At 44.1% G+C, this 24,092-nt stretch overlaps 1 long non-coding RNA gene across 2 annotated transcripts in view; it reads right to left on the reverse strand.

Moving 5' to 3' along the window:
• The window catches only part of LOC131809377 (uncharacterized), a 29,546-nt gene extending 22,256 nt beyond the window's left edge, over positions 1 to 7,290 (reverse strand). The window contains exon 1 of one of the 2 annotated variants that reach the window (XR_009345152.1): positions 7,211 to 7,290. This is a non-coding gene — a long non-coding RNA (uncharacterized LOC131809377). Of the gene's footprint in view, positions 1 to 6,514; positions 6,908 to 7,210 lie in introns of those variants that run through there. The other variant, XR_009345149.1, reaches the window with a different exon arrangement.
• Between the last annotated feature and the right edge of the window lie 16,802 nt (positions 7,291 to 24,092).

Raw genomic sequence — 24,092 nt, forward strand, 5'->3', positions numbered from 1 at the left:
AAAAGTACCTGTTTCAAAGTATGGAAACCACCACCTGTCAAGGAGTCTCGAGCCCTTTTGCGCTCTTAGTCTGGGGACAGGGACGTTGAGGGGCTCAGGCCTTTTAGGGTGCTCAGTGACCATCTCCATGCCTGGTAGGACTAGGTGGTGAGCAAGTCACTTCCTACAAGGCCATAATATCAGAGTCAGTGGCCAGGGTAGTGATTAATGATCTTATTTGCAGAGAGAAACCCTCAGGGAGAAGCCAAGTGCCAAGAAGAGAGGCTGGCGAGGCCCTGCCCAACAGACTGAGAGAGGCAGGAGGGATGTGGAAGGCTGCCAAAAAAGCAGGTATGCAGATAGGAGGCAACCCGTAGTGGAATCCATGCCAAAAGGATGAGATAAGTGAAGAAAGAAAATTGCACCCTGATGGGTTTTAGCTGAGAAGTGTGGTGTACAAAACTAACACAGTCCACAGGGGGCAAATCAGACAGGCGCTGGCCACTTTGAGCCGGGTTGGACAAGTATCTCTGGGAGAATGCCAGGAAAAACACTATTGCCTGCCCCCCCACCCCGCCCCATGTTATTTACAGAGAGAGATGTGCCAAACTTTGATAAAGTGGAGAAGTTAAAACTAGAGCCAAAATTGTGATCTGGTCACCCCAAGGAAGAACGCATGCACAAAATAAGAGGGGACTGTGTTTAAAAAGTCAGCAGCTATGACAGATTTGCTTTCAGCCATGCGCCATCCCAGAGCCCCCGTGGGGATGTTCAGATAGGGCAGCCTCAGAGGGACGAAGGCCAGAAGGGCTCTTTGGAGCCTCTCCTTTCATGGAGATAAGGTGTCTGGCAGCCTCCAGAATGGGGCCCTTTAGGGAAGAGATGCAGGTTCCCCTCAAGCCGTAAAATCTTTCCTCTGGTTCCCAGGGCAGTTATAGTAGGTCACCCATGGGGACTGAACAGCCACAGATGAAAACCAGCTCTTTTAGCTCAAAGGCCATCCTCTCCTGACCTGCTCATGGCCAGCAGGCTGCAAGACGTGAGATCTGAGAGTTACCACAGGTCCCCAAGGGCCTTGAGCACTGGCTCAGAAAGGCCCTGGAGCATCCCGAGCTCTGTGGGATAAGGGCAACACACACACTTCCAAGACAAGCAAAGAGAGCTGGCTCTATAATTTCCTAACACCAGGGGAGGAGGCAGAGGAGTGCAGACCATGTAACTTCCCGAAAAGCGCAGCTGGCCAGCTCACCCACACTGTGAGGTTACAACTCCCTAAACTAATTAAAAGGCAGAGCATGAGAATGTCTGGATCACTGCATAAGCATCTCTTGGGGAAAATATGTCTATGGTGTTGCATACCCAGTGCTCCCTCTGCACTTCCAGGAGCCAAGCTGGACACAGGTGATTATGGCTTCAAACAAAATAGGTGTGTAGGGGTGAGTGAGTATTAACGTGTGTGTGTGGTGGGGGGATAGTTTGGGGTAGAGAGAGAGGACGATGGGTGGATAAGAACCCAGGCAGAAAGAATTACAGTGATGGGCAACACTGAAAGCAGGCTATCATCTTCCCTCCAACTCTCCTCAAGGATGCCACAGGCAACAGGCTCACAGGGCATCACAAATCAGTGTGGCCATTAGAGAAAAAACCAACCAACCAACAGACACACAACAAAAACAGAAACCAGAAAAAATTTAAAACCAAAAAACCCTACAACCTATAAGGGGGTGTTTTAGCATTTTAGTTGGTGTTTTTGCTTGCTTCCTTTCTTTCTTTCTAAGCAAAAACTATCGTTTGAGTTTAACCCTGCCAGGAGCCAGAATGGGCTAAATCAACATTGAGAGTTTCTTCTGCTTTGTGAATTATGAAAAGGAAAATTCTAATTCTTTCCTTGTAATCACACTCTCTCAGGTTTGGAGAAATCCCATGGTGCAGGAGGACCGAAGCAATTGTGTATCTGTGGATTAAGGGTGCCTGTCAGCAGGGTGCCCCCTCAGGAGCCCTGCCCACCTAGAGGGCCACCAAGAGTTATTTCATGAGAGTGTCCGGAATGCAGCTGAGCTGCAGGATGTCAGATAAAACTCCCACACCAAGAAAGAAGCAGAGGCAGCGTGCCTCCCATCTCTTCCCTGGGGAGGGCCCTGGAGAAGGCTGGACTTTATCCGAGACCGTGATGAATTACACTATCTGGGCTTATGAGAAAGAAAGGACAAAGGCTTTTGGGCAAGATATTGGGGTGTGTGTGTGTGCGTGTGTGAGTGTTAACTGTCCCTTGGCGCTGGTCCACTGGGAATCCATCCCAAATCCTTGACAAAGAAGATTCTGAGCTGAAACAGCAAGAACCCCTTGAGTTATCTAACAGAATAGCCCTGACCTTAGTCACAGGTGTGGAGTACCAGAAAGGAAGTGTGGCTCCAGCAATGGCAGAGGCAGTTGGGGCTGACACAGGCCACCCAGAGGCAGAGAGTCAAGTAGGGCTCTGACTCCAGCCTCCGGAAAACTTGGATGGTGGCTAAACACTGCGGAAGGCTCCTAGACTCTTTTGTCAGGCAAAAGCTGGGCTGTGCCATCAGTGGTCTTGGACTTCCGTGGACTTTCTGAGGAGGAAGATCAGAGCCAAATGTATTTTTGCTGCCACCTTGATGCCCCTCCCTCAGCCAGGCATCAGGTGGACCGTGCTCTACACATAGGACAACATTGTGTGTCCTGGTAAATCAGAGGGTCAGAAGCACATCAGAGGGTCAGAACTCAGAGAACAAGAAACTGCAGAAAAAGAAACCTGTCTTCTGAGGAAAAGAAACTACGGATTCAAAAGCTTACCATCGATGCATCCAACTTCCACTTGGTGGGGAGACTACCCATAAGCAGGGAATTATTGAGGAGGGAGGGAGGACAGGAGGCTGTGGGAACATTCCCCCCCCCCACACACACAGGCCCACCCTGCCCTCAGGTTTCGAGAGAATTAACAAGCTGTTTCAGGACCCCCAAAGGCAAGATGTCCATGTCATCTGGTACACACACACCCCCCCTTTGGCTCTTCTGTGTCAACGGTTGTCCTCTCCTGCCCCTTCCACCCAGGCCCGGCTTTCAGGGGAAGCTCTGAGAAACTTGTGAGCTGTTCAGAGATCAGCTGGAGACTCTGTAGGCAGACTCTGTGTCCCCAGGTCCTGCCCTCACCCAGTATGAACAAAACTAAGCAGTGTTTGAGTACTTCATATACCCGTGTACTGTATTTCCAGCCTATCTTTACAAGGCTAATTCTGCTTCTATGTCTACTTTAGAGATGAGGAAACCAAGTTAGTCATGAAAAGAGGAAGTGACTTACTTGTCTGAGGTCACACAGACAATCTAGTCCATGGCCATCCCCACAGCCATGCATGTCTTCAAATCCATGCTCTGAAGGACCTTTCATATTATCAGGATGAACATCTCACCCAACCCAAGAATCCTTTTAATCATACTCCTGGGATGGTGCTGGGGCTCTTCTTGGCCAGGGAACTCTCTAGGCCCCCAGGGAGCTAGCCCTTCTCTGTAAAGGCATCCACACTTGGCATGCCACAGTATTCTCCAAAGCTGCTTTGAAGACTACACTGTGTCTGTGTCCCTCCTGCCAGAGGCTAATTCTCCCCTCCGGACAGGGTAGAGTAAACCGTGTCCCACATGCCCATGGAAGCCCTTGACAGAAAGGTGGGTTATCAGGCCACCCCTGATGCTCTCTTCTCCTGGCAGTCAACCTTACCTCCACAGCCCACACCATCCTTGTTCCTATTCTCCGAATGTACTTGTTCCCCTAGCCTTCCACGGGTTCTGCAAGTATTTACTTAGTGCCTACCAGAAATATGGTACATGTGGGGTGTGCACAGGCAAAGCACAATTCCTGTCTTGAGGCGCCATCTTGAAATGGGAGGGTGGATGGAGTGCCCGCAGGTGGCTGCTCTATGGTTGGGGTCAGCACAGATGGGGGCAGGGGGTGTGCTCTGAGCTCAGGGGATGGAGACACTGACAGGTGGCAGGGCACACACTCGTGTGGGTGTATGCACATGCTGTATGAGTGTGTGTGCGTATTCAAAACTGCATTCTAGAGGAAGGAGGAAGCCCAGGTTTGGGAACTACTGAGTCCAGGTTGTGGAGGACCGGAAGTAGGTTTGAGAGATCAACAGGGGCCAGATCATGAAGGCCGATGTATGAGACTATTCTGAGGGTGTTAAGGGAGCTATTGAAGGCCAGTAAGCCAGGAGAGCAAAACAATGAAATTTAAATTTTAAGAATAATTACTCTGATTGTAGATTGGAGAGAAGCCCGGAATGCAGACAGGACTGGAGGCAGGAGACACCATAGCCCTTTCAAGCAGAGCACAGGACTCTAACCTCCCTTACACGGAAAACTGAGCTCCTATCAATGGGCCTGGGATGACAAGCTAACCAGCATTCACAGCTCACTCCTGTTTCATAGCCACGGACGACTGAAAAATTCCCTATACGTACAGCAATGTTGGCTCTCTCCCAGCATCTACCTCTACCACCGACTGTTTCAAATTTAATCTTGGCAATTTCGGTTCTTTCTTTCGGGCTATTAAAAATCTGTGTGCATCTTGATTCAACCCCTTCATTTTTACTTAAGGGGAGTTACTGAAGGATTTGCCAAAGGACACGTGGTTAATCAGTGGTGGCAGGAATGCCAGAAACCTGAGCCCGGGTTTTCTGACCCCTACGCCAGGCAGCCTGTTACTCTGCGTCTCCAGGAAATTGATCTGTTAAGAGGAACTGGAATCAAGATGGACTAGAAGCAGCTTACTCGGAAGAACAGGTCTCAGTTTACAGACCCCCCGAGGCAGGAAGGGAGGACCCTGTATCCCTTTCTAGTATTTCCTCCTGCTGACTGAAAGGATCCCCCGGTTTGAATCTAGGATCAACAGGGATGGCGTTACTTGTCCCGAGGCAGCTGAAGGTCACAGTTGTTCAAAGCCAATCACTGAGGCACTTGACAATGTCAGAAGGCTGAGAGAATTTCATAGGGTGAAAAAAACTCTCACAAGCGAATGAATGCTTAACAAAAGCTCCTCTATGGGACTGAACTAGTTCAGGACGTAAAAGCTGTTCAGGGAGACTGGACAGGTGATGGGAAATAGGACACCCATGGGGGTGGGGGCAGGGAAGGGAGCTGCAAACAGAAACTTCTCTAGATGAATGCCCAGAGAATCAGGGTCCTTCTTAGTTGGGATCTAATGCATTTCTGTCTCTGGACAGAATTTCTTCAGTGACTGGTTTCCCCTGGGCCCTGCTCACTCATCTCTGACCCTCAGTACCAAATATGAGCAGTAGACTATATGCAGAGCCCTGTGCCCAGACTAACCAGCGTCCTAGGTCTATCCATCCCCCACCACGCAGGCCACACCGTTAGCTCTTTTCCTCTTGATGTTAATGCCTTCTTTCTAAAAACACAACAGACTTCTGCTTCCAACCAGCTCATACTGCATGCACTCTGTGAACTCACAGGAACCCCACCCCTTCCCAGGACCCAATTCTTTCCCTATAAGCCATCCCCTCGTTCTGCACTTGAATCCCGACCTCAAGTTTCTCAAGTGCAAGGCTCTTTCTGTTCTTAAGCCAAATGCCATTATGGAAAATCAAACCTGTCAGACAAGCACGGATTTTATTGATCCCTTCAAAAAAAGCATATGCTTGTTCCTCTAGTAATACCTTTTCATTGGCCCCATTTCATAAAGGGACCTGAAAGCAATGAGGAGTAATTCCAAAATATGCTCGTCAGGTGGACACGATCAATGCGAACAAACCTGCACCTACTTTTCAAATACCAGGCACCACAAGCATTTTCAGAAGCAGCAGATCAAGTCCGTGCATTTTGCTCCGAGCCCCGAAGCTGGAAGAGCCCCATACAGTCTGGACCGAGTCCTTGACCTCTCCCAAATCCTTTCCCCGTGGTCTAACAAAACTTTCCTCCGTGAAGCACTGGCCTGAACTTATCCAGTTCAGGAGATCAGGCAGCAAGAGCTTCACTAAAGCCATTGACCAGAGAATACTTTTTTCAAGAGAATTTTCTATAGCTGGCTATCTGGTTTCTCACACATCTTCAGTGATACCTGAAAAGCTCTGTTGAAGTGAGATGTATTTGTCTGTGTCTGGGTTACTCAAATTGCTTCTCTTACTTGCCAGGAAATTCTGATTTCTGGCAAGAGATGCCCACACATGATGTCCCACACAGTGGAAAAGAAAAGCCTCACTGACAGAGGTTTCCAGAGGATTAAACACAAACCATGTTTAAAGGACGGAAGGAAGGAAGGAAGGAAAAAGAAAAAAAGAAAAAACTAAAATAAAAGCTTCCTCAGCTTACTCACCCAGCACGCCACCTTTCACAGAGATGCTCGGCACTGAGCTGCTCTTGACCATCAGCTACTGGTCCACACCATTCTGGTGCCTTAACTTCTAACATCACTGGCAGAGTCAGCGCGGCATCCAGGTGAATGTGAGGCGCCGCACACCGCTCAGCCCCAGCCTCCTCCCAAGCCCGCGGAGCGTACCTGACGGCGCCATGCTGACGCCTTCCCTGTCCCCGCCTGGGGCAGCACACACGGCTGGCTCGGAGGGGCCTCGGCCACCCTCAACCCCTCTCGGCTGTCCGCTCTCAGCTGCACACCCACCTCAGGAGCCACATACGCGCCCTCCTGCGCAGCTTCTAGCTGCCCAGTAGCTGGAGAACCAGCGGGCGAGAGTCAGTCAGGTCTGGGCGGTTTGCTGTGATTGCTTCGCGCCGCAGGCCGCTTCCTGTCCTGAACCAGAAGAATGAAGGAGGGTTTGGGGCTTTTTGGTTTTTGGCTTTTAGGACAGAGAGATTTTCAACAAGGTTCCTTTTCTATGTGTATACAAGAAGGTGCATTGCGCTGTTATCTGCAAGAGGAAATAACTGAGGAAACCTGCCGGCCCAATGGCGACCGAAATAAATTCTGGAGCTGTAGGCCCCTCCCACTCCCGTGTGCCGGGCACGTGTTCCCAGACCTCCCGTGGATGCCGGAAACCATGGTTGGTACCAAACCCGATTTATACTACATGGGTATACGTACCTGTGATAGAGACTATAAATTAGGCCCGGCAAGAGATTAATAGTGAAGTAATAATTATTTACTAATAATAAAATAGAACAATTATACCGATAGAGTGTATAGTGTATATAGCTTACTTTTAGAAATGTTATGTGAATGTGGTCTCTCTCAAAATACCTTATTGTACTGCCTTACGGTTCTTCTGGTGATGATGTGAGATGATAAACACCCACCTCAGACGATGAAGTGAGGTGAAGGATGTAGGCATTGTGACGCAGTGTTCACTACCTGTGACCCTCGGGCCATAGGATCATCTGCTTCCTTCCAGATGGCAGGTGACCCCAGGGAACTGAAACTGGGGGCCCTACTGTATTTCCATATAGCGGAATGGAAAAGAAAAGAATCTAGGTTTGCTGTAAAAAGGTTTCTATGATATACTGCTGGGTGGTGGCAAAAAAGCAAGTTGCAGGTATTATTTGCAATATGGTCCAAATTGTGTTTTTGTTTATGCTGAGAAAAATGTCTAGAGTGATTCACAAGAAATTTGGAACAATGGAGGCTCTGGGGAGAAGAATTGGGGTAGAGGAGTAATCTTACTTTGGGGGCACTTTTTGGATTTTCTTCCCTCCCTTTCATTCTTTCTTCCTTCCTTCCTTTCTTTCTTTTTAAATTTTTGGAAGGGGGAGGGAGAGGATGGGCAGAAGGAGTGGGAGAGAGAATCTTAAGCCAGCTCCACATCCAGCACAGAGTCTGACTCCGGGCTTGATCTCACAACCCTGAGATCATGACCTGAGCCAAAACCAAGAGTCAGATGCTTAACTGACTGAGCCACCCAGGGGTCTAATAAAAGTAGTTTTATAATAAAAGAAGTTTTTAAAAATTCCTTTCTTGTCTAATGAAAAATATCTTTGTCAGCTGGCCAGGAGCTTCTGACAAACAAAATTTGTCCATTAGCAATCAAACTGCAGTGGGTGATTTTGAAAAGAGAAACCCACATCCCATAAAAGTATATTGAACAGTAGAGCTCAGGGAGACTGGGGCAGAGAGATGTCTTCAGGAGACAGATTCTGATACTGCCCCAAATTGAGAAACACTAATTGAACATACTGGATTTTTATTTTGATAATTTTATAAACTAGAAAATTTCAGCAGATAGAGAAGACAGTACAATGAACCCTCTCTCATGCACCCAACACCAAGTCTCATGAAATAAGATGGTTAATCCTATTTCATACCTAATCAACCCCCACCTTTTTTCCACCTTCTAAACATCATGTCACCTTAGCTGAAGGTATGTGTTCTAATAAATTAACAATTCTTTTTTAAACATTTTTAAAATTTTTAAAAATTATCAATAATCCCTTTATATCATTAAATATCAATTAAGTATTCAAATTTTCTAAGTCTATACATTGTATTGGGTTGCTATGTCTGTTATGTCCATTTTAATTTACAAGTTTCTCTCCCTCGGTTTTTTTCTTGCAACCTATTTGTTGAAGAAGCCAAGTCATTTGTCCTACAGAATTTCCCACGTACCAGACTTTGCTGATTATATGCCTGCGGTATTTCTGAGTATGCTCTTCTGCCTTTCAGTTTCCTATAAATTGGTAGTTAGATCTCGACTTGTCTGATTAGAGTCTAATTCTTTGGCAATAATATATAATGTCTTGTGTCTTTCTGTGATACTAACTGCTCTTGAGGATTATTATTGTTTGAATTGTGTCCCCCTAAAAGACATGTTGGAGAACTAACCCCCATGCCTGTGTATATAATCAGGTTAAAACGAGGCCCACCCTAATCCAGCCCTTGTGAGGAGGAACACTTGAACACAAACAGACTTAAGAAGACAACCATGTAACCAGAGAGGTAGATATTGGAGTGTTGCATCTGCAAGCCAAGGAATGCCAAGGTTTGCCAGAAAACACCAGAAGCTCAAAGAGGAACAGAAGGTCCCTTCCCTTCAGAGGGAAGGTAGTACTGCCAACACCTTGATTTTGGACTTCTCCAGAACTGTGAGCCAAGAGATTTCTGTTTGAAGCCACCAGTTTGTGGTACCAGTTTGTGGTACTAGTGTGGCCACCCTAGGAAACTAGTATGATTGTCATTGTCCATTATTTCTTTAAAGGTTTGCAAAATGATGACATTCCTTCTAGATACTCTTGTAAAAAGAAACATCCCCTCTTCTATTATTTGGTTACCTTGAAGTTTAACTTATGTGGCAAAAGTAAATTCTTTCTCTTTACTCAGCTGTTCTCCGAAAAAAATGAGTTGGTTTTTCATCGTCCATAGGTGAACAATGGCATTATTTTCCTATCCTTATGAACTTGTGAATTTTCAACATGACTCATGTGTTCGATCCTTTTTGGTTTTTCTTATTCGTGTTTAAATTGTCCCATTTGTGACCACTGAAAGCTTTGACAAGTGGACTTCTGAGTCCTTTTGGCGTGATCCCAGAAATTTCGGGTACATGTGGTGCTCCAGACCCATCATGTGTATTCCTGCCTCTGACCAGAACCACTCATTTCCCCAAGGAGCCCTGATTCCATTTAGTAGGAAATACTATTCAGAGACTATGATCTTGCACCAGGGGCATGCATTGTATTTGATTGGTCATTTTTTTCTGAGCCTTTTTAGGGAACAGAACTATGAAATAGAGTTTTCAAAATAAGAAAATGTATCATCAGTTCATACTAATATATATATTTTTTATTTGATGGAGAGAAAGAGCAAGCACAAGTAACGGGAGCAGCAGGCAGAGAGGGAGAAGCAGGCCTCCTGCCAAGCAGGAGCCCAATGTGGGGCTCGATCCCAGGACCCTGGGATCATGACCTGAGCTAAAGGCAGACAGTCAACGACTGAGCCACCCAGGTGCCCTCCTACTAATATTTTTCCAAATTTAATGTTTACTAAATTTTTAAAATATGTATTTTTAATTGAAGTATAATAAACCTAGCGTTATATAGTTTCAGGTATATAATATAGTGATTCAACAATTCTATACATTACTCAGTAATATTACTCAGCTTATCACAATAAATGTATTCTTGATGCCCTTCACCTATTTCACCCATCCCTCCACCTTCCTCCCTTCTGACAACTAGCAGTTTGTTTTCTGTACTTGAGTCTGTTTTTTTTATTTATCTCTTTTTTTCCCCTAAGATTTTATTTATTTATTTGACACAGAGAGAGAGATCATAAGTAGAGAGGCAGGCAGAGAGAGAGGGGGAAGCAGGCTCCCCACTGAGCAGAGAGCCTGATGCGGGGCTTGATCCCAGGACCCTGAGATCATGACCTAAGCCAAAGGCAGAGGCTTAACCCACTGAGCCACCCAGTTACCCCTGTTTATCTGTTTTTCTTGGTTTTGCTTCTTAAATTCCACATGAGTGAAATCATGTGGTATTTGTCTTTCTCTGTTTGACCTATTTTACTTACCATTATACACTCTAGGTCCATCCATGTTGTTGCAAATGACAGGATCTCATTCTCTTTTAAGGCTGAGTAATATTCCATTGTATATACAGCACATCTTCTTTATCCATTCATCTATAGATGGACACTTGTGTTTCTTTCATATCTTGGCTCTTATAATGCTTCAATAAACATGGGGGGGTATATATCTTTTCGAATTAGTGGGGTTTTTTTGTTTTTGTTTTTTTTTAAGATTTTATTTATTTATTTGTCAGAGAGAGAGAGAGCACAGGCAGAGTGGCAGGCAGAGTCAGAGGGAGAGGCAGGCTCCCTGCGGGGCAAGGAGCCCGATGTGGGACTCGATCCCAGGACGCTGGGATCATGACCTGAGCCAAAGGCAGCTGCTTAACCAACTGAGCCACCCAGGCATCCCTCAAATTAGTGTTTTTATTTTCTCTGGGTAAATACCCGTCAGTGGCATTACAGTATTTCTAATCTTAATTTAAAATATATATATATTTAATTTGGGGTTCCTGGGTGGCTGAGTCATTAAGTGTCTGCCTTCGGATCGGGTCATGATCCCAGGGTCCTGGGATCAAGCCTCACATTAGTCTCCCTGCTCAATGGGAAGCCTGCTTCTCCCTTTCCCACTTTCCCTTACTTGTGTTCCCTCTCTTACTGTGTCTCTCTGTCAAATAAATAAATAAAATCTTTTAAAAATATATTTAATTTATCTATTTGACAGAGAGAGAAAAATCACGTAGGCAGAGAGGCAGGCAAAGAGAGAGGGGGAAGTAGGCTCCCTGCTGAGCAGAGAACTTGATGTGGGGCTTGATCCTAGGACCCTAAGATCATGACCTGAGCCGAAGGCAGAGGCCCAACCCACAGAGCCACCCAGGCGCCTAATCTTAGTTTTTGGAGCAACCTCAATACTTATTTCCATAGAGGCTGCACCAGTTTGCATTCCCACCAACAGGGCACAGAGGATTCCTTTTTCTCTACATCCTTGCCAACACTGGTTACTCGTCTTTTTGAGTCTAGCCATTCTGACAGGTGTGAGATGGTATCTCATGGTTTTGATTTGCATTTCCCTAATGATTAGTGATATTGAGCATGTTTTCATGTATCTGTTGGCCATTCATATGTCTTCTTTGAAAAGATGACTATTCAGGTCCTCTGCCCGTTTTTAATCAGATTATTGGGGTTTGTTTTATTTTTGTGTGTGGGTTTTTTTTTGTGTGTGTGTGTTGAGCTGTGTAAGTTATGTATTTTGGACACTTATCAGATATATCATTTGCAAATATCTTCTCCCATTCACTGGGCTGCCTTGTCATCTTATTGATGGTTTCCTTCACTGTACAAAGGTATTTAAATTTGTAGTCCTAATAGTTGATTTTTTATTTAGTTTCCATTGCCTCAGGAGACATATCTAGGAAAATGTTGCTGCAGCCAGTGTCAAAGAAATTACTGCCTATAGTTTCTTCTAGGAGTTTTATGTTTCAGATCTTTAACCCATTTTGACCTTATTTTTGCATGTGGTATAATAAAGTGATCCAGTTTTATTCTTTTGCATGTGGCTGTACTGTTTTCCCAACACCATTTGTTGAAGAGACTGTCTTTTCCCCAGTGTGTGCTCTTGCCCCCTTTGTCATAGAATAATTGACCATGCAAGTGTGGGTTTATTTCTGTGCTCTCTATTCTGTTCCATTGATTTGCATGTCTATTTTTGTGCTAGTACCATTCTTTTTTGATTACTATAGCTTTGTAGTATATCTTGAAATCTGGAATTGTGATACTTCCAGCTTTTTTCTTCTTTCTAAAGATTGCTTTAGCTATTGGGAATAGCTCCATGCAAATTTTAGGATTATTTGTTCTAACTCTGTGAAAAATGTTCTTGGTATTTTGATAGGGATTGCAATGGGTAGTATGGACATTTTATTTTACTTTACTTTATTTTTAAGATTTTATTTATTTAACAGAGAGATCATAAGTAGGCAGAGAGGCAGGCAGAGGGACAGGGGGAAGCAGGCTCTCCACTGAGCAGAGAGCTCAATGTGGGGCTTCATCCCAGGACCCCGAGATCATGACTCAAGCAGAACGCAGAGCCTCAACCCACTGGGCCACCCAGGTGCCCCAGTATGGACATTTTAACAATATTTGTTCTCCTAATCCATGAGTATGGAATAGAATGTCTTGTCATTTGTGTCATCTTGCATTTCTTTCATCAGTGTTTTATAGTTTTCAAACTACAGACCTTTCACCTCCTTGGTTAAGTTTATTCCCAGGTATTTTACTCTTTTTGGTGCAATTATAAATGAGATTATTTTCTGAATTTCTCTTTCCACTACTTCATTATGTACATAGAGAAATACAACAGATTTCTGCATATTAGTTTTGTATCCTGCAACTTCACTGAATTCATTTATTAGTCTTAGTAATGTTTTTGGTGGAGTGTTAGTGTTTTCTATATTTAGTATCTTGTCATCTGCCAATAATGAAAGATTTACTTCTCCCTTAACAATTTGGATGCCTTTTATTCCGTTTTCCTGTATGATGGCTACAGATTGACTTCTAGTACTGTGTTGAATAAAAGTAGTGGGAGTGGACATCCTTGTCTTATTCCTAATCTCAGGGGAAAAGTTATCAGTTTTTCACCATTGAGTATGATGGATTCTTCATATATGGACTTTATTATGGTTATTATTTTAAGGTATGTTCCCTCTAAACCTACTTTGTTGAAAGTTTTTATCATGAATGTTGTACTTCATCAGATCTTTTTCGGTTTCTATTGAGATAATCATGTAGTTTTTCTCCTTTCTCTTATTAATAAGATGTATCTTTTTTTAAAAAAGATTTTATTCATCTATTTGACAGAGATCACAAGTAGGCAGAGAGGCAGGCAGAGAGAGAGAGAGGAGGAAGCAGGCTCCCCACTGAGCAGAGAGCCTGATGCTCGGTGCGATCCCAGGATCCTGGGATCATGACCCAAGCTGAAGGCAGAGGCTCCAACCCACTGCGTCACCCAGGTGCCCCGTCTTATTAATGAGATGTATCTTGTTGGTTGATTTGTAAATCTCATATCACCCTTGTAGCTCTGGAATAAATCCCACTTGATTGTTGTAAGTGATTTTTAAAAATTTATTATTGGATTCAGTTTACCAATATTTTGTTGAGGATTTTTACGTCTGTGTTCATGAGGAATATTGGCTTATAGTTTGTTTTGTTTTGTTTTGTTTGTAGTTTCTGGTTTTGGTATCGGGGTAATACAGGCCTCATAGAATGAATTTGGAAGCTTTCCTTCCTTTTCTATTTTTTTGAATAGTTTGAGAAGAATAGGTATTGACGCTTCTTTAAGTGCTTGGTAGAATTCACCTGTGAAGCCATCTTGTTTGGGACTTCTGTTTGTTGGGATTTTGATTTCTGGTTCAAATTCATTGCTGGTAATAGGTCTGTTCAAATTTTCTTCCTGATTCAGTTTTGGGAAGTTATACACTTCTAGGAATTTATCCATTTCTTCTAGGTTGTCCAGTTTGCTAGCATATAATTTTTCATAGTATTCTTTTATAATCCTTTGTATTTTTCTGGTGTCAGCTGTTATTTCTCCTCCTTTGTTCTCATTTTGAGTCCTCTTTTTTGTGTGTGTGTTTGAGGAGTCTGGTTAAAGTTTTATCAGTTTTATTTATCTTTTCAAAGTAACAGCTCCTGGCTTCATTGATCTTTTCTATTTTTTTGTCTCTTTCATTTACTTCTTGTCTAATCTTTATTTTTTCCTCCCCTCTACCAGCTTTGAGCTTTGTTTGTTCTTTTTTAGCTCCTTAAAATAAACTTTTCAAAATAACAAAATGTATCATAGGTTTACACTAATATTTTCCATTCAAATTTAGGATTATAGAATGTTTATGAATTTTTTTATTCTATATATCTCATCTCTTATCATAAAACTCTTGGTTTCTATTAACATTAACATAATTACTTATTGGATTTATTCTGTAATATACAGCTAAGTTTCAAAATAGTAATATCAATATTCTTACTAACAACATGAATATTGAAAACCCTAAGATTTTTCAAGTTCTTTTTGCCTTAGGATATCTCCCACTAGGGTGTATTACAACTTACTCGGTTAAAAGTCTCTTGAAATAATTCCTGTGTGTGTGATTAGCCACCAACTAAAGATACTGTTGTGCCTCATTTTATTATTTTATTGAACTTTGCTTTATTGTGCTTCACAGATACTGCCTTTTTTTTTTTAACAAGTTGAATCAAACAAGTCTGTTGGCACCATTTTTTTTAATAAAGATTTTATTTATTTATTTGACAGAGAGAAATCACAAGTAGATGGAGAGGCAGGCAGAGAGAGAGAGAGGGAAGCAGGCTCCCTGCTGAGCAGAGAGCCCGATGCGGGCCTTGATCCCAGGACCCTGAGATCATGACCTGAGCCGAAGGCAGCGGCTTAACCCACTGAGCCACCCAGGCACCCAGTTGGCACCATTTTTTCCGACAACATTTGCTCACTTCATGTCTCTGTGTCACATTTTGATCTTTCTCACAATATTTCCAATTTTTTCATTATTATTATATCTGAATGCGCTATCTCATGGTAAAACTTTCATGGATGAGGAGTTGCTTCTGATGCATGAGCAAGGACAGTGGTACTTAAAATGGACTCTACTCCTGGTGAAGATGCTGTGAAGACAGTTGAAATGACAACAGAGGATTTAGAATATGACACACACTTAGTTGATAAAGCAGCAGCAGGGTTTGAGAGGACAGACTTCAATTGTGAATGAAGTTCTACTGTGGGTAAAATGTTATCAAACAGCATCACATGCTACAGAGAAATCGTTCATGAAAGGAAGATTTAATCGATGTGGCCAACTTCATTGTTGTCATAGTCTAAGAAATTGTCACAGCCACACCAGCCTCCAGCACCCACTGCGCTGGTCAGTCAGCAGCCATCAACATTGAGGCAAGACCCTCCACCAGCAAAAAGATTACAACTCTCCAAAAACTTCAATGATGGTTAGTGTTTTTTAGTAATAATCTTGGTTGGCTGGATGCAACTCAGAAAGGATTCTGTGTCCAGTATGGTGACCCAGCTTCCCCTGAGCACCCTGAAAGCAGATGGAGCCATAAAGCTGTTGAAGTTTTAAATGAAAACAACCTTTGGACCAGCAACTTCACCTGTATGAGTTTACCAAATCACCAAAAAATATACCATAAATATGTTCAAGGATGTTTATTACAACATAATTTATGATAGTGGTAGAAAAAAGAAAACCTGGTAATAACTCAAATATCCATCACTAGAAGATGGATCAAATCATGGAACATCCAGATAATGGAAAACTACACACATGTTCAGAAGAAGAAAAACAATCTGGATATATTATCGTAGCACATCCTTTAAAATAAAGTAACAAAGCAAGGTGAAAAATAATGGCTAGAATACAATCATATGGGTATAAACCTGAAAAGGAGTTAGGTGATGCAAAAACAGATCTATATGTCATTATACATGCAAGTAAAGGCACCTTAGTTTTCTAGAGGAATACACTGGTAACAGATTCCAATGTGTATTTTTAGGGGACGGCCTGGCAGGGAGAAGGAAATGGAGAATTTTAAATTTTGCATCTTTCTAAAGTCCTAAAGTTGTTTCATTGTGCACATATTACTATTATTTTTAATGAACCAAATAATTTTTTAAAAAATAATGGTTGGCTAGAATCTACTTAGGAGAACACAATCAGACAGATCTTGAATGTGAGATATCCAAGGAGAGAAAAAATTCAATGTCATGAAAAACAAAGAAGAGTAAGGAACTATATTAGGTTAAAATGAACTTGAGAGACAGAACTATCCAATATAATGTATATACCTTAATTATATTTGGGGTGAAAAATAACTATAAAAGACATTTGGGGAACAAGTACAAAATTTCAGTATGAACTGTGTATAAGATGATGCTATTGGATTCTTGATTTCCCTAGGTGTGATAATGGAGTGGCGGTGATATGATGGAATATCTTCATTCTCAGGTAATACACACTGATTTTAGGGCAAGTCAACATATCTGCAACTTGCTGTCAACAAAAGAAATTACTCAGCCAAAAGAAATCAGAGAGAGAATGTGTGCACAAATGTCACAAAATATTAACAATTAATGAATCTATGTGGAGGGCTATACGTGTTCATTGTTTTATGAACCTACAAAAAACTTGAAGGCTTTCTGTAGACTGAATTTTTGTCTTAGGAAAGGTTCAGGGGAAAAGTAATGCTGCTGTTGCCAGGAGACCCATAAATGACTGGTGATTATGAGCTTATTGATCTTAGCCCGGGTTAAACCACGAGGAAAAAACCATGAAGCCACCAGAACTCTGAGGAGGCTAGATTCACCTGGGTTCTGGGACAGCTCTCACCTCCAGAAATCGAGGTCCCCTGGTATCTCTCCACCCTCACTGTGCACCCAGAGCTGGGCTCAAGCTCTTGGTTTGACCCATCCATCCAGTTTCACAGTTACTGCAAGAGCTTACCTCAAACACCACCTCAGGTGGCTGCAGTGGGGACAAGTTCCAGTGGGTCATCCTGTCTGGTGTGACTCCGCCTCTAGCAAGCAGAGTGGATTTCTTGGTGGCAAAGAGGTGGTTGGCTGGGGACAGAGCCTCGAGGGGCTACAGTTAATCCACACATCTGTTGGACCCCCACTGGAGCTGGACACTGCACTGCTACTGGTTAGGAAAAGATGTAAATGCAATGAATGGTGCTGTGAGGCACGCACTTTCCTGAGCATCTTAGCCATCCACATGGCTAAGCCAGCCTAGATACTACAACTCTCTTTCCCAATAAAGAAACAGATCCTCAAATGGGCTAATTGGCTTGCCCAGGGACACACAGCTTATGGTGTTGGAGCTGGAACTCCAACGTGGTTGTCTCTGGTCACAACCTTAAACACTTCTCCCTGTTCCTGTCTGGTTTCCAGCCACCTGGGCCTTCTGGTTCCTCAAGCAAGCCCCATTCCTCAAGTCTCAGGAACATTCCCTGATATATTCTTTTCCCCAACCCTTCTTTGTCCAGCTAAATCCTTCCCATTGCTCAGCTTACACTCAGCTATCATTCCTCAAGGGAAGCTTTTCTGAAAGTGGCTCTTCCCCTATTGTCCATATCCTACTATCATATAATCGCATTAATTATCAATCCTCCCACAAACTCCGAATGTCTTTTTAATAAAAAAAACTTCCAGCTTTGGTATGGAATCATGGTAGGGTCCCAATTTTCTGACTCAGACCCTAGGTTCTGATATCTTGGCCAACATCCGAGAAAGCAGGTTAGGAGGAAGGGCAAGATGGGGGAAGGGAGTGGTTAAGGCAAATAGCAGAGTTTCCAGCACTCAGATTTAATTGTATAAAACTTTGAGAGAGACCCTGTGGGCCCACAACTTTTGGGCGATTCACTTTTTTTTGGAGGCGTGGTGACAAGAGAGGGTCGTTCTAACCCAGGGGTTAACAGAGGCATTGTAGCAACAACTGAGAGATCAGGTTCCCGAGGGCCACACATGTGCCTGCAGACAAGTGTGCTGTGCTCTCCCCCTTCGTCACCCCAGCCATTCATGCATCTGTTCACAAATATTTACTGCACCCTGCTGGTGTCAGGCACTGCTCTAGGCTCAGGGGAATAAGGCAAAGAACAAAAGGAAGCTCCTGACCTCCTGGGGCTTACATCCTAGTGGGAATGACAGTTAACTGATAAATACAGAATGTGTCAGTGGGGGATGGGGAGGGGTGGAGATAGACGTGGAATGACACAGATCAATCAGAGTAAGAGGAGAGCAAGTGAGAGGAAGGGCTGTGTGGGTACAGGGCTCAGAGCAGGCCCCTCTCGGAGAGGAACCTGGTGACAAAGGCGAGCTGAACAGACTAGGGTGTTTCTGGGATTGGATTAGTCATGCCAACAGAATGTCATTGGAAACCTGAGCCTCTTTCTTCAGCACTGTTAAGTAACTGCTAGTATTTAAGTTGTCCCAGAAAGGAGGACAAACCTCCCATTGCCCATACATGCACTTCACTGAAGCTTTTTACACCAAGGCAATGGTGTGTGGCAGCTACAGTTTCCACCTACCCCACACCCACAGTGCCACCAGGCTTCTCAATGCAGGCCCCTCTTCCTCCTCCCTTAGCCCCAGGGCAGGAACAACCCTACCCCAGCATCTCATTCAGAATTGAGGCCAACTCATCCTAGGGGTGCCGCAGGTTCCTGTTGCCCTTGGTCTCCACCTAAAAGGCAAACCCCTCAGGGCAATGCCTCCTCTGCTCTCAGCTCCACACTGTTTTCACCATCCTACCCACTAACCTCTGGTCCCCATTGCTCCTGAACTCCCCCCGACCCCTTCCCTGAAAGTCCCCTGGGGCCCACACCACAGTGCTCCTCTGCATCTCTGGGAGGACCCCTACCAGCCTCCCTTCACCATCTTCTCCAGGGAAGCCTGAGCATTCCACCACATCTGGGGGACCCCAAGAGGACCAGCCATCCTAGCTCTCCTGGTGCTTTGCTTGTCCCCTCCTTCATAAAAACATCTGCTGATTCTCATGCCTTTTCTCCCCTCTGCTTTTCCTCATCAATCCCCCTGTCAAATTCTGGGTCCCCCATAATGGTTATTGAGGAATTGGCTCCTACTGTGCCCAACCACTCCAGCACTTCCAACCACCTCAGAGAATGGGAAAATCTAGCTGATGAATCTCTTAAAACTCCCTGGCTTCTTCCAATGCAATGACCTGTATCTATTTTCTACTCAGCCACCCACAGCAATTAAGTGGTCCCAAGCACAGAAACTGGAAAAGAAAATAAAGATGGGCCAACAGGAAGCAGCAGAAGCAAAAACAAAATGGCGGAGGAGACAGGATTTTTCTCTAGAAATGGCTGGGCAGCTCAGAACTCCCTTTTCAGGGTGGGGTCAACAGGCTTTATGGGTGATTTCACTTGGTTTAAAAATGTACTGCACTGGTCAGAAATGAGAGCATTCTAGTTAATAGAACATGTTTGTATAAAGACAATGAATCACGCATACATTATTAAACATACAAAGATGAATAAATTATATTGAAACTTCAGTGACTATCACTTAACCCTTATTTGCTGAACAACAACATCCCTCACATTTACAGAGTCCTTTTACACATTTTATTTCATGTGATCTGAAAATGGGCCTGTCCTGCCATGCCCCCCCACCCCCGCCCCGACCACCACCCAGTAGGATCCTGCAATGACTCAGGCTCACTGTTCAGGACTCCAGACATCAGTGCATTGTGTTAGCTGAGACTGGCTTGACCGAAACATCACCTAGTTCTAAACATGAATGAACGTCTGCCAACAACAAAAATTACTCCCATAAATGTTGGGGGGAATAAAGTTGTAGAAGAATAGATTCAGTATGAACATTTCTATAAAATTTAAAACACATGAAATTGATGGGATACCTGGGTGGCTCTGTTGGTTAAGTGGCTGCCTTGGCTCAGGTCATGAGTCCCACATGGGGGGTCCCTGCTAGTGAGGAGCCTGCTTCTCCCTCTCCGTCTGCTGCTCCCCTGCTTATGCCATCTCTTTCTCTCTGACAAATGCTCTCTGACAAAAGAATAAATAAAATCTTCCCCAAAAATCTTCTTTGACAAAAAATAAAACACATGAAGTTGAATAGGGACACCTATACAGATGCTGTGGTAGATTATACTTCCCAGACATGGCCACAGCAAGATGTCTGGTTCCATCTGTTCTTATAGAACCTTGCCACTCCTCCCGCAGGAGGCATAGTCAGTGTCTCCTCCCCTCAAACTCAGGTGGGAATTTGTGACTACTTCAACCAATAGACACTATGTAACTTCTGAGCCTAGGTCTGGTTTTGTCTCCTGGGATGCTCACCCTTGGGACTCAGCCACCATGTTGCAAGGAAGCCTGGGCCACATGGAGAGGGCCATGTGGAGAAAAGTAAAACCCCAGGCCTCAGCCCAGTCCAGCAGTGAGCTGGTGAGTCACTTGGAAGTAGATCCAAGAGCCCTCCATCAAGCAGGTCCAGCTGATGCTATGTGAAGCAGAGAGGAGCTTTCCCTATAGCGTCCTGCCCAAATTACAGATTGGAGGCTGGGGGGGGAGCGGTTTGTTCCTGTTGTATGCCACTAATCTTTGAGGTAAGCAGCAACAGATATCTAGAATAGATGGTAAAAACTCTAACAAACAACAAGAATGAGAACACAAAAGGAGCCCAGACTAATGGGAGAGGTTGGGGAATGTGACTGAGCAGGGGCATGTGGGGGACTGCCTGCCATAGAACGTTCCAGCCTGGCGACCGAGTCTACCCTCACGCCTGAGTGAGACCACAGACCTCTCCTATTCCTAAGCACCTGCTGTGTAGACGGTGAGCAGTTCTGTGGGGGCATGAAAGAGCTGAAGGAGAAGCTCCAAGGGCAAGAAGCGGGCACACCAGGCCCCTCCTGCCTGCTGCCCTCTCCGTGCAGGTCCTGTGCATCCTGAGGGGCTAGACAGAAGCTGCGCAGTGAGGGATCTCCTTGGGCTATGCTCTTCTGGTTGTTGAATCAACACTTAGAGTTATCTGTTGACATTTTGGAAACAAAACCAAGAACCCTTAAAAGGACAAAGTGAACACTGTGCCTCTGAGCCATTAGGAATATTCAGAACTGATCCTGAACAGGGGTGGGAACACTGGATACTTATCTTCCGAAGAGAAGGTCTTTGTGCAGACTTGGCTCTCCACAAGATCATGGTGGGGGCACAAGCCAACAGTGACGCTCCCCACATGAGCTTCTCCTGCTCCTACTGAGAATTCCATGTTATGTGGATCGGGAGGTTGTCAGGCCGTGAAGATAGCAAATGCGAGCTCTCAAGAGGAAGTCTGCTCCATGGGGGTTGGGGGGTGGGGAGGATTCCTGGAAGGGCCAGTCTGGGGTGTGTGTGTGTGTGTGTGTGTGTGTGTGTGTGTGTGTGGCAGGTGACGCTAGAACTCAGCAGCAGGATCACTGTGGAAACTGGGGCACATCATTCATTCCTGTTCTTCAAATGAGCAGACAGCTGAAGCAGCCCTTCAAACAAGCAACAGTGACCTATTGATCTCTACCAAAGAGAGAGCAGATTTTAAAAGAAAACAAGGCCAAAAGGTAGCTTTCTATAGAAAGTGCTTTGAAAATTTCAAAAAGGAAAAGATATCACTATTATTTATTTTTCTATGGTAGAATCTGGGTCCTTTTTTAAAAAAAAATTATTTATTTATGTATTTTAGAGAGAAAGAGAACTGCCAGGGAAGCAGGGAGAGACAGGGGGAAAGGGAGAGGGAGAATCTCTCAAGCAGACTCAGAGCTGAGCACGGAGGCCCACAGCACAGCCAAGCTTACGGCTCAATCCCATGACCCTGAGATCATGACCTGAGCGGAAATCAAGAGTTAGATGCTTGGCAGCCCTGTGTGTCTTGTTGTTAAGCGTCTGCCTTCCACTCAGTTCATGATCCCAAGATCCTGGGATCGAGTCCTGCATCAAGCTCCCTGCTCAGTGGGAAGCCTGCTTCTCTCTCTCCCACTCCCCATGCTTGTGTTCCCTCTCTTCTTGTCAAATAAATAAATAAAATGTAAAAAAAAAAAAAAAAAAAAAAAAGAGTTAGATGCTTAACTAAACCATCCAGGTACCCCTAAGGTTGGTTTGTTTGGTTTTTTTGTTTGTTTGTTTTTTTAGCAGAAAGCCTCAAAGTCTTAAAATGCTTGTAAGACATAAAATGTAATGAGTGAAGGGTGATAGGGAGTGGTGGGGACTATAGCAAATAGACTGAGGACAAGCCTTTTACTGAGGCTGCCACCACCACTCCACCTCAGCCTCTTGCTGAGATGAGGAGAGCTTGCCCTAGGTGTAGTCAATCTCCTGGTTATGAAGACAAGCCAGAAATTCAGACACTTAGGTAAAAATTCACAATTTCCAAAATAATACACCCGCTAAACCAAACATGTGTATGAGAGGCATCTGGATATGTGAAGAGGTATAAAACTATCTCACAGGTTTGCAAAGAGGATGAAGTGAGGTAGACTAGAACCAATGATAATTAATTACTAAATATTCATCAGGAAAACCTATAAACAACAAAAATAGGTCAGAGTCCATTTGCTAGATTTTCCAAAGACAGACGCAACAGTATCTGCCATCCCCAAGCTATTTTTACTATGCAATCTTAACACTCCTTCGGGTGGTGGGGCTACTTTCCTTCTGAACCTGAGGAGGACAGCATGACATCCTGAAGCGATAGGATGGCAGAGGGATATTAGGGGACTTCTGAAGCTAGGGCATAAAAAATGCCACGCATGTCTGCCTTGCTCTCTGGAGATGCTCACTCTGTCACCCTGCCTCCATGCTAGGAGGGAGCCCAAGCAACCTGCAGAAGCCCATGTCGAAGGGAACCAGAGCACCCAGCCCACACATGCATCTGGGCCCCACACCAAAGCCAGCTCCAACTCACAGCATGAGCAAGCCGTCTCTGAAGTGGGTCCTCCACTCTAAATTGAGCAGCCCAGCTGAAACCATGTAGAACAGAGATGCACCAACCCTGCTCAGACAGGCCCAAATGGCAGATTCTTAGCAAGATAAATTCATGTTGTTGTTTTAAGTCATTAAGATTTGGGTGTTTTTTCACACGGTAAGAGATAACTGGATCAGGTTCAAAAAAGAAACTATTAGCCAGAGACACCCCTAGAAGAGTAAAGAAAGAGATCCAAGGCCAATTTGGGACCTCCTAAAGCACCAGAAGTCATGTTTTATAGTTCAAAAGGAAAAGGTGTTTTGCTTCCAGATTTCCAAGGCTGAGACAGAACCCACTGAGACAAGTAGTGGAAGGGAACAGACACTCTGAGTCCCAGTTCAACCCCACAGTCAGACTGAGGAAGGTTGTGTAACCCTTCCATGTCGTAGTGCCAGTCCAAATCCTTTTCAAGTTTAAAGACCATTTTCTATAAACGAATTTTTTATACAAATTTAAAAAGCATTTTTAATAAAATTTTAAAAATTTTATTTTATTTATGTATACCTTCTCATACTACTCTCTATGTCTGACTTTCTTCGAGGGGGGCCTGGGAAGCTGCATTTTTCCAACCACTCTCCAGAGGATGATTTTGTACCAATTTACATGTACCCATCTCCCATGTAACCCTTTCAGACATTTTCTTAGGTTCTATTTTTTAGAAGAAAGCTCACAGCATAAAATTTAAGCAGCCCATGGCTCTGTCAGGGGAAGGAACAGGTGTGACTGCAGAGCCACAGGCTGCTGAAATGTTACGCCGTGAACCTTTTACTGAGAAATAAAGCCCAAGAAAGTGTCTCCATATGTAGAAGTACATAGCAATTTGCTTATCTATTCATCAGTTGGACATCTGGGTTTCTAGTTTTGAGCACTTTTGTACAGCAACAAGATGTTATGAACACTTCTGTACAAGTCTTTGCTTGGGAATGTTTCCATTTTTCTTGAGAAAATACCTCGGCATGGCATAAGTAATCACCGATGCACATGAAGATTTAGCTACCTGTCTCTACATTTGCTCCAGTCTACCGCGCAACCATGTTACGGAGTACCACATGGTGATTTAAAGGGATATTTGAGCCTTCCAGCTCAGGTTAG

The sequence above is a fragment of the Mustela lutreola genome, chromosome 10, assembly GCF_030435805.1.
Source record: "Mustela lutreola isolate mMusLut2 chromosome 10, mMusLut2.pri, whole genome shotgun sequence".
NCBI lineage: Eukaryota > Metazoa > Chordata > Mammalia > Carnivora > Mustelidae > Mustela > Mustela lutreola.